Source organism: Rhododendron vialii, chromosome 12a, assembly GCF_030253575.1.
Source record: "Rhododendron vialii isolate Sample 1 chromosome 12a, ASM3025357v1".
Lineage (NCBI taxonomy): Eukaryota > Viridiplantae > Streptophyta > Magnoliopsida > Ericales > Ericaceae > Rhododendron > Rhododendron vialii.
The window spans coordinates 3,936,216-3,954,296 of NC_080568.1; the positions used below are offsets into that span (position 1 = coordinate 3,936,216).

At 37.1% G+C, this 18,081-nt stretch overlaps 1 pseudogene; it reads right to left on the minus strand.

Annotated features, from left to right (window-relative positions):
- Positions 1–2,014: 2,014 nt before the first annotated feature.
- LOC131311094 (probable disease resistance protein At5g43730) lies at positions 2,015–11,642 on the minus strand (annotated as a pseudogene).
- Positions 11,643–18,081: the final 6,439 nt, after the last annotated feature.

An 18,081-nucleotide genomic window follows, 5' to 3' on the forward strand; every position in this document is an offset into this window, starting at 1 on the left:
GATTAAAAAATTAAGTGCTCCAATTTTCAATCCGTTTGAATTGACGTGAAGATCTTATTATTCTGATCATATTATTCTAAAGCGACATAATTAAATTTTAACTCTAGAGCTCTCATAATCACGTTTCTGCTCCATAGGATTGCAAGCGGAAGAATTTGGTTTTTTTTCCTATATAAAACGGTGTCGTGTGTGAGTGTGGGTTGGGGCTGCTGCCCATGGTGGGCAGCAGAGCCCCGCGTCCGCCTTTCTCCCCCTTGTCTCTGTCTCTCTCCTCCCTCTCTCCCTTAATTGTGATGCTATAGTTAATCAAAGTTAAAATTTTAGTAGTACTCCAGTTAGAAAACCCATCAAAAAGCCAAAAACTCAAATTTGTTGGTTATCCATGCCAATGTCAGTTAATCTATGACATAACTAAGTGCTTAACTCATGCACTAGAGATGTCCTTATGCCGGTAAAAGCCAATTATTTCCATCAATTTTTCTCTCTTGTCGCATATGTGTAAATTTTATATACAACTCAAAAACTTAAGCTATAAGGTAGGTGGAGAGATGTTAACTTTATATTAACTGATGGCCAATATTCCATATATACCTAAGTAATGTGAGATTCTATTTCCTTAATATCTCCCCTCACATGGAGCTCGATAACCCCAACAAAACAAAGGAAAGAATAGCCACACGCAGGTAGAAAGACGCAAACTCCTGACCTCCTAGTTAGATGCAAGAGTTCTAGCTAACTGAGCTAGCCCCAGTTGGTTGCACTGTATAATAATAAGATTAAACAAACTTCTCCCAAAGGAATTCACCAAGGGATGAAAGACAAGAATAGAAGATGATTAATTGTGCGCACCAACGGCCATGACAAGCACCAATACGGCATGCAATACGTTACCCTAATATTTTTTTTCTATTGAATCTAGCATTTTTCTGATCAACCAACAAAGTGAGCGACCCAATTGGTCAGTTGTAGGGGCGGAGCTTGTTGGGTGCGGTGGCCCGGTCCTCCCCAGTTTCACAAGGAGTTTTATTTTACTCTACATGTACTGGATTAGGCAGCATCAAAACAACTTGATTTTTCACCCAACTAATGAAAAGATTGCAAATTTAAAGATAAATGTTTCGGATCAGGAAAAGAAAAACTCAATGACTAACATTTAAGGAGAATTGAATCAAATCTTTTAATTTTGTTTCAGAAAAAAAAAAAAAAAAGGTTTGAAGACAAAACCTAAAATGTCAAAATCAACAAAAGACAAGCATCCAACATTTGAAACTAAAATTAAAGTCAGCTGATCGATGAGAGGGGTCATGAGAGAATTGATCAAACTGCTCGTTGAAGTTTTCAAGTTCTCTGAAGTTGGCTTATCGATGAGAGGAGTCAAGAGAGAGATCAATGAGAGAAAATAATTAGAGACCCTTTTGTTTTGTTTCAGATCAATGGCCAAAAGTTATTAAATTTTAACCTACACAACATAATTAATCTTAGGATTGTGATCGAATTTGAAAGAAGTGCACCTTTTTGCGCCTTGTCGCCTTGGTTGCCTCTTGCGCCTAGGCTGCACCAATCAATGTTGCCTAACTTGGGGTCATGCAACTCACCTCACCTTGCTCCTAGGCGCACGCATTTGACAACTAATGTTGGTTCATCCAAAGGAGAGGATAGGTCGGCGCAACATATGAAAATCAGACACAAATAGAAAGGAATACCCTTAGGAATTCAGTGGATGGAGATTGTTGTGCAATTTTTATCGAGCATCTACACATATTAAATTGAGCTGATTTTTCACGGGCCCTCTCGGTTTTTAATTGAATGGCTCGAATCATCCGTGTTGGACCCGAAGTGAGCCCCGCGAACCCGTCGATTCCCCGTCGTCATGGGGGTAGTTGGTCCCCTTAGGATTATCAGAAGCTTACTTGAAGCAAAGTAATGCAGAATACAGATTAAGAAAAAAATACCAAGGAAAGAGAACAAGCACAAGGATATCGTAGGGAAGAGGACATAGCTGGAGCCATACAAATATGGAAAAGCTGATTAATATAGTACAAATATGTTTTTCTTTGGGGTAAACTAATATCCATTGGAAACCAAATGAACATACAAGCTATATGGAGGGGCATATACCCCAACAAAAAAGCTGATAATATAGTACAAACATGTTACATGAGATACTTACGAACCACTTGGCCTCAGCGGTGCATCTTATTCATAGTTGGAAGCCCATACTCTACATTGGAAGCAATAATTTTTTCGAGATCAACAATTGGCTTATCTTGTTGGTGGTTAACCTCTTTTCCCGATTCGGCCCTACAAAGAAAAATTGAAACAGTAGAAAAATAAGGATCGAACTTGAAAAAATTCAGAAAAGACAAAAATAAACCAAAGATATTATTTGACAAATTTTTGTCTTAAAACAAACTATTTTTTTAATTTATCGACATAAATGTTTACCTTTTCAGTTTCTGGGCTAGTATTAAAGAAGTTGTAATTTAGCGGCACGGTTGTCCCGTACTCTAGTGCATCCCACCACTCCTGATTCTCTTTAATGCTCTTAATTCCCTTCAAATTAGGAGCGCTATTAGTGTCAAAGGGGAGCTTCCTCAGCTTCGGAGTATCTGATATTGTCACATCATCCAGTGATTGCCAACATGTGGGAACACCTTCAAAAAGGTTAACAAATTCAGGCAACCCACCGAGGAACAAAGAAGACAATTTGGGTAGAGCCTCATATTCCACCTTTTCATCCTCTGGAATCATCCCCTTGAGTCCCCAACAACGGGCGACAATCAAGTCTTTCAAGTTGGACATTTGTTGAAGCATGAATCCACTTGAGAAGAGGTGCTCAATTAGTGGACAATTCCATACGCTCAATCTTGTAAGATTGGTAAAGCTGTTTACATTTAACAGTGGTGGTGGTGGTGATGATGATTGTCCCTCCTCCATCTCCAAACAAAGAATGGACTTCAAATTCGATAGTGAGCGCAGAATCAAAACTTCTAAATTAGAAAAAGCACTCATTTCAAGCCCACTTCTATTGACTATTGTTTCGAGTGCAAAACATTCTTGAATCTGAAAATATCTTAACTCATCTGTGTTTTGTGTGCCCAATTCTGATAGAGCTTTGAGTTTTCCATGCCTGCCTAATAGAAAGCCATTTGAACGGATAAGTGCATCCTCTATTGCTGGGGGAAGACCATTATCCCTTTCTTCTCCTCCTCCTTCATAATCTAGAAACCTCTTATACTTCCTACTCCTTTCAAGAAACCAAGGATCACGTTTGTATAATTGGTGTGGACATTTCCCAACTAAAAATACGAATTGCGTCAGTCTTTTCTCTTTCCATGGTATGCTATTTTGCAGGAAGTGTTGCAGATTACCTACTATCTGGAAGTCAAATAAAAGAGAAGAAAGTGAACCCAAGTTGCTCAGTTGTTTCGCAATAATTTCTGTACTTTCATTGCTCAGTCGACTTGTAAGTTCAATTACTTCAATATGAGGAATCCCACATATCATCCCAACAGGAATAATTAACTCTACGCTTTTCATCCCCCTACGGCCAATTTCCATATTAGATCGTCCGACATAAAGGACTTCCAGCTCCTTGAGTGCACTAATCTCTTTGGGGAGAGCCTCCAAATCTTCGCAATCTAAAAGGACTAGTTCTCGAAGACCGTCCAATTTAGATATTGAAGTTGGCAACGATTTAATACGGGTGTAAGACAAATCCAACACTTGGAGGCTAGGCATGTTATTAAAGAAAGTTTCTGGAATCACCTTTAAATTTTTATTTCCTTGAAGCAACAATGTCAGTAGCTTTGGGCAGTTTGGTGATTCTGGCAAGCTGCGCAAGTCACGATTCATAAAGGATATTCGTGTTGCATTTTTCCATTCCACCTCCTCTGGAATTGTCTCTGAAGAAATTCCAGCTCGCACCAAATGTGTGGGTTCCTCTCCTTGCAGCGAAGTTATTGCCAATACCATGTCTCGAACAACATCGTGCATCTTCACAAAGTCATCTTTATCACATTTCTCCAACAAAGACGCATCTATAAGAGCTTGCAATATAGCTTCTCCCTCATCAAGTGCCTGTTCCAAAGTAAGTTTACCTGAAAAAATACTTTCTGATTTCCAATATCCCATCAATCTTGATTTTCCGATCATGGAGTCTTCTGAATACAATCCACAGAACAAAAGACATTTCTTTTCATCAAAATTCTTTAACCGGTCATAGCTTACCTTCAGTACCTTGAACACGTTTTCATTCAAGTCTTCAATGACAGATGTAGCCGGTGACCTTAATTTTCTTAAGAAATTCCTCCACACATTCACATTTTCCTCTTTCCGTAGTGCACCGCATACGACTTTCAACGCTAGTGGCAAGCCACCACATTCTGTAACAATATCTTGAGCATACGATTTGATGGTTGAAAGCGTTGCAACGTGACCCACTCCACAGGAAAACATCTCCCATGCTTCTTCGTTTGGCAAAACTGAAACGGGTACTTCAGCATCAGTTCCCATCTTTCTGCAAACTTCTTTTTTTTCTGGTTGTCAAAATAACTTTGCAACCATTTTGTTGATTGGCATTGGGGAACCCTACTACACTTAAATCCACCTCGTCCCAAACATCGTCTAAAAGCAAAAGGTACTTCTTGCCCTCGAGGCCCGTAAGAAATTTACTTGCAACTCTATCATTAGACTCGTCAGCTTTTATTGCTATTGATAACCGCATCCCGACTTCGTTTTGTAGTTTTCTAATGGTCCAAGATTTTGAGACAGTTACCCATATGACAAAATCAAAAATTGTTTTGACATCAGGGTAATTGTTCAAAAGGTCCAAAATAGTAGTCTTACCTACTCCTCCCATTCCCCAAATACCAATCTTTTGAGTGCTCTCATCTCGAAGTTTATTCAGTACCATGTCTAGTGTATGATGCGCAGAACTTGACAATGTTGAAGGGGGTTCTGGCCTCCTCTCAACTCTAGCTGGTGGTGAATCAACGAGAAATCCATTTTCAAACTTTTTTTCCATGAGTTGGTCAATCTTGGTGGTCATATTTACTACTAGCTTACCAAGCTTTATACGCTCAAAAATATTTGGACATAATCCCCAAACACATTTCTTCTCAACATTGAACTCTTGTTCTAAGGTCGCAACCTTGTTCTCCATTTCTACCACCTCGTTTCTCCAATTAACACATTCCTGAGTTGGAGTTCTCTGCAGATGGAATCTTTCAATTTCGGCAACAATGTCATCTTTCTTGGAACGTAATTCCAATGCTTTCTTGCAAAGTGCTTCCCAATTGTTTGTCAATTTTCTGGCGTAATTGATGCGTGTAGCAATTGGAACCCAGATGCACTTCCCAATCTCCCAGGCAGGTGGGATGGAAGCTGCAGCAACTGACAAATGCAATGTGATTAGTTGACAAAATATAAGTTTGATTGAGATGTTAGGTTTTTAAGGCCAAGCAATGTTTGTGGGAAGTTAGCTTGTTTACTTGGAGCTTGTTTGTTTGGTGGTATTTTACATCCCCCGAACCCCTCCTTTGCGAAAATAAGATTAATTTTTATTTTTTAAATGAAGACAAAATTGAAAATGCATTCCATAGTACTACATACCAAAACAAATATTCCTACCAAATTAGTTTTTTTTTCTCTACTATTCCTATTCCCGAAGGGACGTTTGTGATAAGCTTGTGAGGTGTGAGACAATTGAGAGGATGAGAATGGAAAGTGCGAGGCCAAGCCAACTAATTATTTTGGCGATTCAATAGGTGGTTGGATGTATAAATCTGTGTGTTCGCTGTGAAAAAAGAGTGGGAAGATTGGGAATGCCAACAACTTTTGGGGCCACCTTCACCTCATGCGTAAGTTTGTGAAATGGCTGTGAGAGAGGCTGTAAGTCTGAGGTGCGTGCAATCTGGCCCGGTACACCTTGTATTGCCAAAAAAAAATGGAGTGGGAAAAGAAGAGAGAGAGCAGAGAGAGTGAGGGGTAACGTGGGTTGGGGCTACCGAAAAAGAAAGAGAAAATAGTGCTCCACTTCTTAATTAACGATTATAAGATTAACTCAAAAATTTTGGACAATTTTTTAATCAGGTGAAAAAGAAGTGAAGGAGGTTATAAAAACCAAGATAAATTCATTGAAAAAAATAATAATACATAAGGTTATGATTTTCGAATTTTCTAATAGTTCCTCTACTTTGCATAAAATCACAATTTTGCCCTCCGGGGAGGAGAAATGGCAATTTTCCTATGAACTCCGTATATATGTTCCAATCATAGGAAGCAATTGTGAGGGACTATAAGCTACAGTATATGGTTAAATTTGACACGATTAGTACTAGATGGATGAAATGTAGATTTCATTCAAACTAGAAGGACTATTTCTAAGAAATTTATCATTTTTCTATTTATGCATGCCCTTCCTATGTGAAAAGATAAAGCTGAAGATTTTCAGGGGGCTTCTGATTGAACAATGGACCAAAAATGGTCTATCATTTATGTGCTTCGTTTCATTTACTTTTTGTTTTATTTAAATCTAAACACGATCGTTGGAATTCCAGTTTGCTACAATGATCAAGAGCAGAATGACAACTAGGGTTTTCAAACGAACATCGAACTCGTGTTCACTCGTTAAAAAGCTCGTTTGAAATTCATTTGTTACATAAACAACCCAAGTTTGAATAATTTAATTGGACAATGCTAACCTCGACCCTCAGGACGGAGGATAATAGGTCAAATGTGCATTAATATCTGCGAAAAGTGTATTGATGTTTGTGGAAGTGTATTAATATCCGTGAGATATTTGTGTATTATTCTAAAGAGGTTAACAAGACCGAATTTAATTTGAAACTCATTAAGGTTCCATTTTGTTTAACATTATTTATCTTTTTCGTTTTATGTGTTTTGTTCATCTTTTCTAAACTTTTGTTAGATTTTTGTTTTTTTATAAATCATCTGTCTCGACGAGAGAAGTCTATATAAGTACTAAAACATTAGGACCAAAAGCCAAAAAAAAAAAAAAAAATTCACTAACGACAAATACAATCCCAAACAGTTGTCTTTTTAGTCTAAAGTGTTGTCTTAGATAAAAATTTTCAACATCGGTCCAAAATTTAATAGTTTTCTGATTTCTCTCGTCAAGATGAATGAATTCCAAAAATTACAATGAGGCCAAACAAAAAGTTACTAAAAAAGTCCTAGAGCAAAAAGTCAAGAATGGAGCCTAAGATTTGAGACGTAGATCAAACAAGCTATAGGTTGACAAGTTTGACTTATCGTGAGACCGCAAGGTTCCAAAGTCCCACATCAGGGAGTTCGAAAAAAGAAAGTAATATATAAGGAATTCCAATCTACTGTAATTTTTTTGTGGTATATTGTGGCCCTAAGAACCCGTTCGTTATACCCCCAATGGGGCCATATAATGGATGGTGTTTTGCGGTCTCTAAAATTGTCTTTTGTGGCCTCTATAATGAGGCCCTTGCGGCTTCCAAATTCAGCCCTTAGTGGCCAAAATAATTCGGCTCGTTTACTGCCCTTAGTGGCCATGACATTTCAAAACTTTCTCTTAGAGTGCTGAGAAAGGTCGATCTGCAAAACTTGGCAAGATTTTCTTCGATTTTAAGCTAAGTTTTCTTTTTGCCAGTTCAATTACTATTGCATATAACCATGGAAATCAGTATGACTTTTACAGTCCTAGCATAATAGTATAGCAAGCAATGGGCAATGAATTGAGTATGTGAGTAATTTTCAAGTGCCATGGCCTTCTTTAATGGTTGGACTTCTGATCTTAGAAACTATATGCATTGACTATATATATAGATTAAGAAACATACAAACATAATATATAATATGTAAAATTACCTTCAGCCATGAGAGATAAGAACTCTCGATCGAGACGCCAAAAATCAGATGATCCTCAACTTTCTCCTTCCACTAGTAAAGTACTTCACTTATAGAGAGGGATGGAGAAGCACAAATGTTGCACTACAGGGAGAACCTGAATATTAGTTCATTTTGAAATCCGAGTATAATAATACTTAGATAACAATGACTGTTCTTAAACTTGCCATCGTCCGTATTGACATAGTACAAGTGTTGATACAGGAAAGAAATTTCCACACCCAGCTCGATCATTTTAATAACCCAAGGTGACAGAATTATATTTATTTTGAAGAGCTATATGATTTCCACACCCTCCTTTTAGAAAGTTGATAAACAAGGTTAGATGGCATGTAGTGGTGAGTTTGAGAGGGTTCATAGCCGTCTAGTGGTTATGGCCAATAATTGTGTGTAACGTTTTAGAATTTATTGTAAATCGAGGCATGTTGTACTTACTTCAACTTTTTAAAATGGTTGTTGAGACAAAATGAGGCTACAGAAAACCTTTTTAAGGCTCAAATATAATCTGCGATAGACACAAGGGAACAAAAGTTTATATGAATTTTCATATTTTGACTACAAAAATCTTGTAACACGAACCAAAAAATTCATGTGTTGATCTATAAATATTCATATTGTGAATTGCCACAAAAATACTCAAAATTAGCCACAAAATATTGTAAGAGACGTACGACACACCCGAAACAAGCGGTGTGCAGGTGTAAATCACGGTAACGCATTTATCTTGAGATAAAACCAAAATTGATTCCCGTTATGACAATCTATTCTTTTTTTTTCAACATAAATATGGTTCGCATTTAAATCAGTGTTACCGTAACTTTATTTTAGTATTGCTAATGTCTAAAAAATAACACTTAACCCGCTCAAAGTATCCATTTGACGAAAATAAACTTCTTCCATTAGCAAAATGAGAAGATTTTAGACGGAACTTGTCATGCGAGCACAACATGATGATATGATGATAAAAAAGATCCTAGGACAAAATTAGGGGATGCTGGCGATCACAGGATAGGCGGTGTTTGGGTTTGGATTAGCTTCTGTTTGAGTGTAGTGATTGGATTTGGTTTCCGATGAGGTGCGGGGTTCTTACTAGCTGGCCCTATTTTGTACTTGCCTTCCCGTCCAGCACCCACACGCGTCTCACCATACCCGTCCAGGTCCCATTTTAAGTGATCTGCCCAAACTACCCCGCTCATCGTTGCTCCTCTTCACCCCCGCACAACAACCGCTCTCTCTCGCGGGGACTGTTGCTGGCCATGGACTGATGACTAACGGAATGACGCGTCGCCGGAGCAGCACCGTCGAGTCCTCCAGCTACGCACTGCCCCTGTACACAGCCGTCCCCCTCCCTCCGTCGTCGCTCGATCTCCACTCGCCTATCTAGGCGGCGCTGTGGAGGTATCGGACGACGAGGGCCGACGAAGGAGAGAAGGTGCTTATCGTCGCCAGAGAGATGGTCGATGTTGGCGGCAAAGCTGCAGAGGAAGACTGCGACTTTGATTTTGAGGAAGACGACGGCGGCGGCGAAGCTGATTTCAGCCGAATAATTGGGTTTGCTTCTGATTTAAGCCGAAGCTGATTTGTGTATTTTTGTATTTTAGTGTTCAATCATTTCTTTACAACTGGAATCTGGTTTTGATTCGCGCGAAAATTGAAACGGGAACATGGAATCTCAGGTCTATTGTTCAAATTGAGAGTGGAAGGCCGGGCTGCATTATTTTGACGGGAAAAAAGAATTCACACCTTCTTCTTTTTTGTGGCGTGAATTCTTGGATTTTTTTGGGATGTGAATTCACACCCAGAATTTACACTCAAAATTCACACCTCTTTAATCTTTTGAAATAAGGCAAAATAAAATTGTATAAATGGGCAAAATTGTAAATGTATTTTTAAAAAGGGCCCGGAGGAAATAGACTCTACAAAGGGGGTGGCACAGAACTCCTTAAAAAAGAAGAAGAAGAGATTTAGTGATAGGTCTACTATAGTCATTTTATAAGCCCACAATTCCACCTAACAGCTTTGTAAAGTCACAAGTTCACAAAACCTAATCCTAGGGTTCTCTATAAAATTGCCTAAAACCTTAAACCCTATGAATGTGTCTAAACTACTAAAACCCTATAATAGGAAAGTGCACTCTAAACCCTATAAAAGTGCCTAAATCCTAGGGTACCTTATGCTAGGATATCCTATGCTAGGGTAATCTACCCTACCCTAGGATACCCTATCCTATAATAAAAAAGTGTACTCTAAAATCTTATTAAAGTGCCTAAGTCCTAGGGTAGCTAAAATGGATTTGAGACCTTACAAAATTAATAGGTGAACTTGTGAGCTTATGAAGTTCATATAATGGACCTAAAACTAATTTTCTATTAAAAAAATGGAACTTACCTGTCATTTCCCGTTTAAACTACGTAGACGGTTCATGGATGCAATTCCTTTGAGTGGAGTATTGGACAAAAAAAAAAAATTCAAATTGCCAACAATTATTAATCTAGCTAATCGAAACTACAGAGATTATTCTAAGCTCCGAGAGCAATGATTTAGAGAATTTTTCATCATTGTCTGATGTGGAGTTCACAAACTTTGTAGTGTAGTGGAGTAATTTGCTCAAATTGCAAACACACAATAAGCAAAGGCAAAGACAAATGTCAAATGATGCACACACATCTGAGTAGGCCGTGTCCCCTCCACTTATTGAAAAAGCTTCAAAAACTAATGTTGAAATACAAAATTCAAACACAAATATACCCTAGATTTTTTTATGGGTATCTATTTCACGTGTATTTCGTGGATTCACATGTATCAAATGATTTTAGACCCATCTACGATCGAATCTATATTCGAATTTCAAACACATCTATGTTAGTATCGTCTCCCGCTTATATAATATATATATGAGCAACGACCTACTTAAAAAGTAGTCTCTTTTTTCCACAATCTATATTCGTGGTATTAGAAGTAGAATGTACATCCGTCTTCGTTCTCCAAGGAAATCTAACGAAAAAATTATCATTTGAGAAAAATGGTTTCATGAGCGGGCGAAAATACCACATGAGCAAAATTAGCGATAATAACTTGGTTGGACAAAAAAGAGTGGTCGTCTTTTCGCAATAGATATTCTCCGCGTGCAGAGAATATATAGAGGTTTTGCAATTTGGGAACGCCATTTTTAACTACATCAACTAAAACCATTTACTGAAATAACAAAGATCACACAAAACACTTGTTTGATCATTTTTCCAACATGAACAATATCTCAATAATTGTTATTTTTTTTTATTTATAATCAAGTGTCCAACCAACCTGTGGCACCTTGACTTATTCCAAGCTCCGAAATTAACGACCGAGTAAACCCTCTAATTATCCCAAATGGACTAATAACAGATGAAAGATTTCGAACCTAACACTTCGAAAAAAGCAAACCTACAAGGTTCGGAAACATCCACAGAAACTCGAAATTTTCATGATCTGTTCCACGTTTCCAAATTCAAAGAAGACACACACACACACACACACACACACATAAAGAGAGAGCATTTAGAAGCATGGATTTGCAAGTTCTCACCAGAATTCGGCGTACTTGCCAGCCAGCGGAGTTCGGATCTCACCACTAGGACAGAGATAGGAGCATATGGAATTCACAATATCTTTTTACAGGAATTCGGGTGATGTCCCTACTGTTGAAGAGAGAGAGAGAGAGAGAGAGAGAGTAGATTAGAAATTTCCTTAAGAGAGAGAGAGAGAGAGAGAGAGAGAGAGAGGAGGAGGAGATTAGAAATTTCCTTAATATTTCCTAGTGTTGTCAATTATTCTACCCCATAAGTGCTTCTACAGGAAGACTTTTCCAAACCTCTCTACTTGCAGATATTTTTCCAAGACAAACCAAAGCAGCAGCCTCAATTGAACGATTTCATAACCATCCCAATACTTACAAATTAGACTTAATGAGGAATGACCCACCACAGCAAAATTGATTGAAAAATAGTACTCCACCAAAAGGGGCTTAATTCGTTGTCAACAGCTAGCTATGTAGTGGGGTTCACTACAAATGTATGACAGTGATAACTTTGTTGAGTTCAATGTATTGTGTAAATCTTCTTCAATCATTTCGCTTGAGTTCCATCAGAGAAAAGGAAAATTCATATCATACTACTCCATTCTAGTTGGATTTTTCATGCTACCAACCCTTTGAAGACACAGTCAATAGTAGTCGGTGACCTAGTTTGTATAGGATGGCCATATTTCTTTTAACTAAAATCTTGCTAACCCCCGCTTAATGGGATGGTTTTTGCTTCTTTCAATGACTTAGATATCCGAGCTAATTTATGCGCTCCTCGAGTAATCTTGAATCCTATAGGCAATATAGTTATCCTAGTGGCCAAATGTTTGCAATTTCTGGCCCATTGCATAAGTCCTGGCCCAGGCCTTTGCATAAGGTCCTCAAAAATTGGCCCAAATAAAAGTCTCCTGCTATTTTCAAGCCGAAGGCCCAAATTAGAGACTTCAGGAGTAGTTAAGGTCCAAAAGAGTCCCATATCCAATCAATCAATCGAGCCCAATCTATAGCATGGACGCTGATCGTCGTATTTGGATTGGGCAACACAAGAACAAGCAACATTAGGGACACGTACGAGTATACTCGATGAGTATATAGATAATTAATCAGATCACATTTAAATCTTAGGAAAAATGTACTGAACACACTGGATAGAAACCACATTTTCTCACTTGTTTTCAAGATATATGTTTTCTGATCAGGCATCGAACGACATTCGATCCAAACCAATTTTTGCATGGTCAAGTATACTCGATGAGAGTTACATATTTTTGAATTCCGATCATCAATATGAGCCCAGCATGGACCCGAAAAAGGCAGAACCGGATGCGTTGATCAACCCATTATCTTGTAATTACCAAACAGGAAATTGCATACAGAGCAAAGGCTGTACATCCGTAACGCCCCGATTTTTGGGAAAGTTAATTGAATAAATTTCTAACATTTATTAAATAGAATTGAATATAAGGTCATTACAAATTCTAAAAATCCATAAATCCAAATTACATCTATTTAGCAGATAGAGATAGGCACTAAGGTAATCTACTTTTCGTACCCTTCTTCCTTCTCAACAAGTCTCTGATCAGCACCGTACTTTTCTGACGGATAGTACTACACATGTACATCTCTAAACTTTGGCATATGATGTCAGGGCCACAAAAAATAGCACCGTGAGCAATTAAGCTCAATAGCTAACTCCTACCCCTATGTGGTACTTTAACAAAAATAATATATAACTTTACAAGGTAAAACACAGAGATTTAACAGTTCATCATATAAATCAAGTCAACAAAAAAGTGTCAATGTCTTTTCAGAGTCAACGCAGCATATCGTAATTCGTGTCATCATTTTATCAGTATCGATTTCACTTTCCATTTTATTTTCTCGAGCACTGGTTCCGCTAATTAACCATCTTTCAAATTCCATCAGGCTCCCAGGCTAATTTGTTCCACCCAAAAGTACTGATTCCGCTAACCATCTCTTTCAGATTCCATTGGGCTCTCAGTCTTATTCATTTCATTGGATATTTCACCATTTTCACACGACACTAGTTCCGCTAACCATCCTTTCAAATTTCATCGGGCTCCAAGGTCACACGCATCCGAGCCATGATTCTGCTAACCATTCTTTCAGATTCCATCGGGCTCTCATGCTCACACATGCACACCTGAGCCATAATTCCCTAACCATTCTTTCAGATTCCATCGGGCTCTTATGCTCACACAATTATCAATCTTTTTCACATTTTAATTTCTCGTTTCTTTTCGTCAACCATCTCTCATTTCTCGTGTCTCATAAACATGCATCATTTTCTCACGTTCACATAATTTCCCTTAGCACTACTAAAATCATGCGATTAAATAAGTTCTTTCATGCTCTCCAAAAATTAACATGGCACATAGTACACTAGCAATATTCCAAGCATTTGTCAATTTCTATGTTTACTCTTTTTTTTCATCACAACAGTAAGTTTGTCATGCAGAAACAATTAAGTACTAATTTCTTTAATCAAGTCCTAAGCATGCTTTTTAATACTAACCACAAACATATATAACAGTAGGCTAGCAACTTCTTTTCCTTTCGTGATTATCTTTCCAAAAAAAAATTTCCAGGAGCTATGCTTCTTTTCTTACAAGCAATTATCATGAAAACCTAGTTTCGATAATACAACAAAAATTATAACGACTTAAACATTTATTAATTATTTTCCAACAAACTAATTATGCGGGTAATTATAAAATTCTCTAGATCAATACTTTTTAAAATCAACGAACATGTAGCACTACTATATTTAGGTGAGTAGGTAGGAGGTTTCTACCGTTCTTCTTGGCGGTAGAGGATTACGGATTCGTCTGGTCGGAAAATGAATAGAGTGACGTCGCCTCGGTTGGAATTTGATAAAAAGAAAATTTACTTTTCTTTTTACTACGAACCCAAACAACTTCTAGGTCTTGGAATTGAAAGATTGAATGGTGGTTTGAGTGGCGGTGGAAAGGTACCGTGGTAGTGTGGTGGTGGGCTTGAACTCAATTCCTTTTCTCCTTTTCTTTCTCACAGCCGAAACCCCTCTCTCTCTTTCCCAGCTAATGAAGCAAGTGAAGTGGATGATTGGTGATGGGAGAAATGAAGGAGCAGCCATTGGTATTTATAGGCCAATGAATTCCTCTCTCTCCTCCTCTTACCCGGTTCTCTCTCTCTCTTGTCCCATCCATAAATGCACCCATAGTATATATTTGTAGGATAGGCTATAATATAGGGTAACATGGGAGCATGTGATGAGGTTTTAGATAGAAAACCCAACCCTCTCTCTCTCCCTCTCGGCAGACTCTCTCTCTCTCATATGCGTGAGCTACAAGGATGACACATTTATGGTCCGTTTGGATGATCGATTTGTTTTAGGTGGATATAGAAGGAAGGTGAATATAGAATGATGGTGGATATATAAGAAATGTGGACCCCACTCCTAAGAATAGTGGATTTGAATATCCGGTGTTTGGGTATTTTTTGAGAAAGGTGATTTGAAAGGTGGATATAATGGAATTAGATGTCAAATGACTGAATTGCCCCCACTTTGATTTTTTAATGCTCAAAATTAATTGGTGTATTTCTTATTAATTAGAATAAATTAATATTTATCATTAATTTTAGGATAAAATAATTTCATTTTAAAATACAAACGTTGAAAATATGTTTTTTATTAGAAAGAATATGATTTTCCTACCAAAATTAAGAAAACGTGATTGGAAAGTGAAAAAAAAATCAATATAACCCATTTCAGCCATAACAATGGTTAAAAAATTAAGTGCTCCAATTTTCAGTCTGTTTGAACCGATCCGAAGATCCTAATTTTTTAAGCATTTTATCCTAAAGGATCATAATTAATTTTTGGCTTTAGAGCTCTCATATGAGAACCCTAAGAAAGCCGTAGAACCAAATGAAGAACATATACTTAATTATGAGAGACCTATAGACAAATATTAATTATGACCTTTTACGATAAATTAATCAAAAAAATAAGATTTTCGCATTAGTTATAACAGGTTGAAAATTAGAGTACTTAATTTTTTTAGATTGTTTATATAACTAACAATGATCCAGAGAACATATATATTCTTTTACCGATTATCAATTTTCGTTTGAGTTGATTTTTACAAAGGTCTATTTATTTAATATTTTGAACGTTCATGTAAAAAATCAGTTCAATCCGATATCAGTAAAGTGAGAGATATATATATATCAGTAGGGGTGTTATCGAAATACACACCACACAAGTGAGAGAGATTCAGGGGCACAATAGACCAAAACCCACCAGGATTTGCCAATGCTGGCTAAAACCCATCCTTATATATCCACCTCCAAGTGGATATGTAATCCCACCATCATCCAAATCCACCCGACGAAAAAACACCTAAAGACCGGACTTGGTGTGGAACCAGGACTCCTAATCAGGGGGCCTTACAAATCCTCCTCCAAATCCACCAGCCAAACAGGCTCTTATTGTTCATCCTTTCTCTCTTGTAGGCTCACATGGCTACAATACTAGGATAGTGTAGAGTTAACACTATTACAATATTGTTAAAAGATGACGCTTGAAAAAATGAAAAGATGTCAGTTTTTGAAAAAATCGTAATTAAAAAGATTGCAATAGATAAATAATGTCAGTCATTTAAAAAACTGTGATATAATATATTTATGATGTTACTTTCTAAAATAGTGACATAACTATTCTTTTTTTTTAATATCAGTTTCTCTTAAACTGTGATATAATATATTTATGATGTCACTTTCTAAAATAGGAACATAACTATTCTTTTTTTTTTAATGTCAGTTTCTCTTAAACTGTGATATAATATATTTATGATGTCACTTTTTAAAATAGTGACATAACTATATATTCTTTCTTTTTAATGTCAGTTTCTTTTAAACTGTGATCTAATATATTTATGATGTCACTTTGTAAAATAGTGACATAACTATTCTTTTTTTTTAATGTCAGTTTTCTCCTAAACTGTGATCTAATATATTTATGATGTCCATTTGTAAAATAGTGACAAAACTATTCTTTTTTTTTAATGTCAGTTTTTCCTTATAAGTGACATTGAAGAACAAAAAATTATTTTTGGAGAAAACGGCGCCATCTATGAGCATTGTTGCTTTGAAGTCTCAAATCGGGAGCGGGTCATTACATATGGTATCAGAGGCTGTATCAACCAGAAATGTGAGACAGAATCTCGACATCATATGAGGATGTGTGTTCCTAAGTGGGGGAGATTGTGATGCCCTGCCCCGCCCCTGTTGAGTTCCAGGTAGTGGTCAACTAGCCTGAGCACAGTTGGGATCCGTGCAAGGGGTTGTCGGATCGGTGACCAGAAGAGTCAACCGAGGGTAGTCCCACATCGCTTGGTGAAGTGTAAGTTGTGTGCTATAAATAATATATCGTCATCTTATCTTGTACAAGGACTTTTAAAGGTATGAGGGTGCCAAAGCCAATTGAAACTTTATAGTTAAGCGTGCTCGCACTGGAGTAATCCTGGGGATGGGTGACCTCACTGGGAGGTTTGATGGGGTTTAGTATTCAAAGCGGACAATATTATACAAGGCGGGAGCGGGTTGTTACAAAAGATGAAGGCTTTAAAGCACTTTAATGACGTTTCACAACTGTCATCTTTTACTTTCAATTACATTTATAAACCGTCATCTTTGTAGATATTAATGACAGTTTCAAGCACTTTAATGACATTTCACAATTGTCATCTTTTACTTTCAATTATGTTTATAAAGCGTCATCTTTATAGATATTAATGACAGTTTCAAACAGTCATTTTAAGATTCAGACTTTTAATGATAGCTCCATAGATGACAGTTTCAAAACTGTCATCTTTCACGTTTAATGACATTTTTAAATTGTCATCTTTTACGATTATTGTAATAGTGTAAAATGATGAGATTTTGGATCAAATTCTCTCCCTCTCACTCACACGGCACACACACACACACAAAATCTCCTATAATTAATTACTTGGCCCCCAATTCATGGGATCTCCTGTACCCTCCATCTTCATGTATCCATGGGATTCTCTAGGTTTTTGTTGAGCTAAAGGCTAAGGGTAGTACATGGTGCAACTAATGGGTATCAAGAGTACTAAAATCTTCTTCTTCTCCTTTTTGTACACTCACGGCACACTCACACAAATTTTTTTTTTTTTGGAAAAACAGATGTTTAAGGGGCTCTCAAACGTCACACACGCTTTTTGTGAGACCCATTTCGGGTCTCACAAAGATATTCAAATTTTAAGTTATTCTTAAAATATTTTTTTATTGGCTTTTGTAAAAAATTAGCTCAATCCGATATCCGTGGGGCTTTTTCAACATTCGTATGGGCTCTACAAATTCTGAAACACCCTAAGAATTCTGAAACAACTCTTATTGATATCAGATTTAACTAATTTATTTCAAGAACCCATAAAAAATATTTTAAAAATAACTTTGCAGTTTGAATCATTTTGAATAAAACATTTTTTATAAGGACCCTGGCCACTAACTGGACCACAATGGACAATAAAGTACTGGATGTGATCTGCCCCCTTAAGCATAAAGCATCTCATCTCATAAAGAAACCGATAATT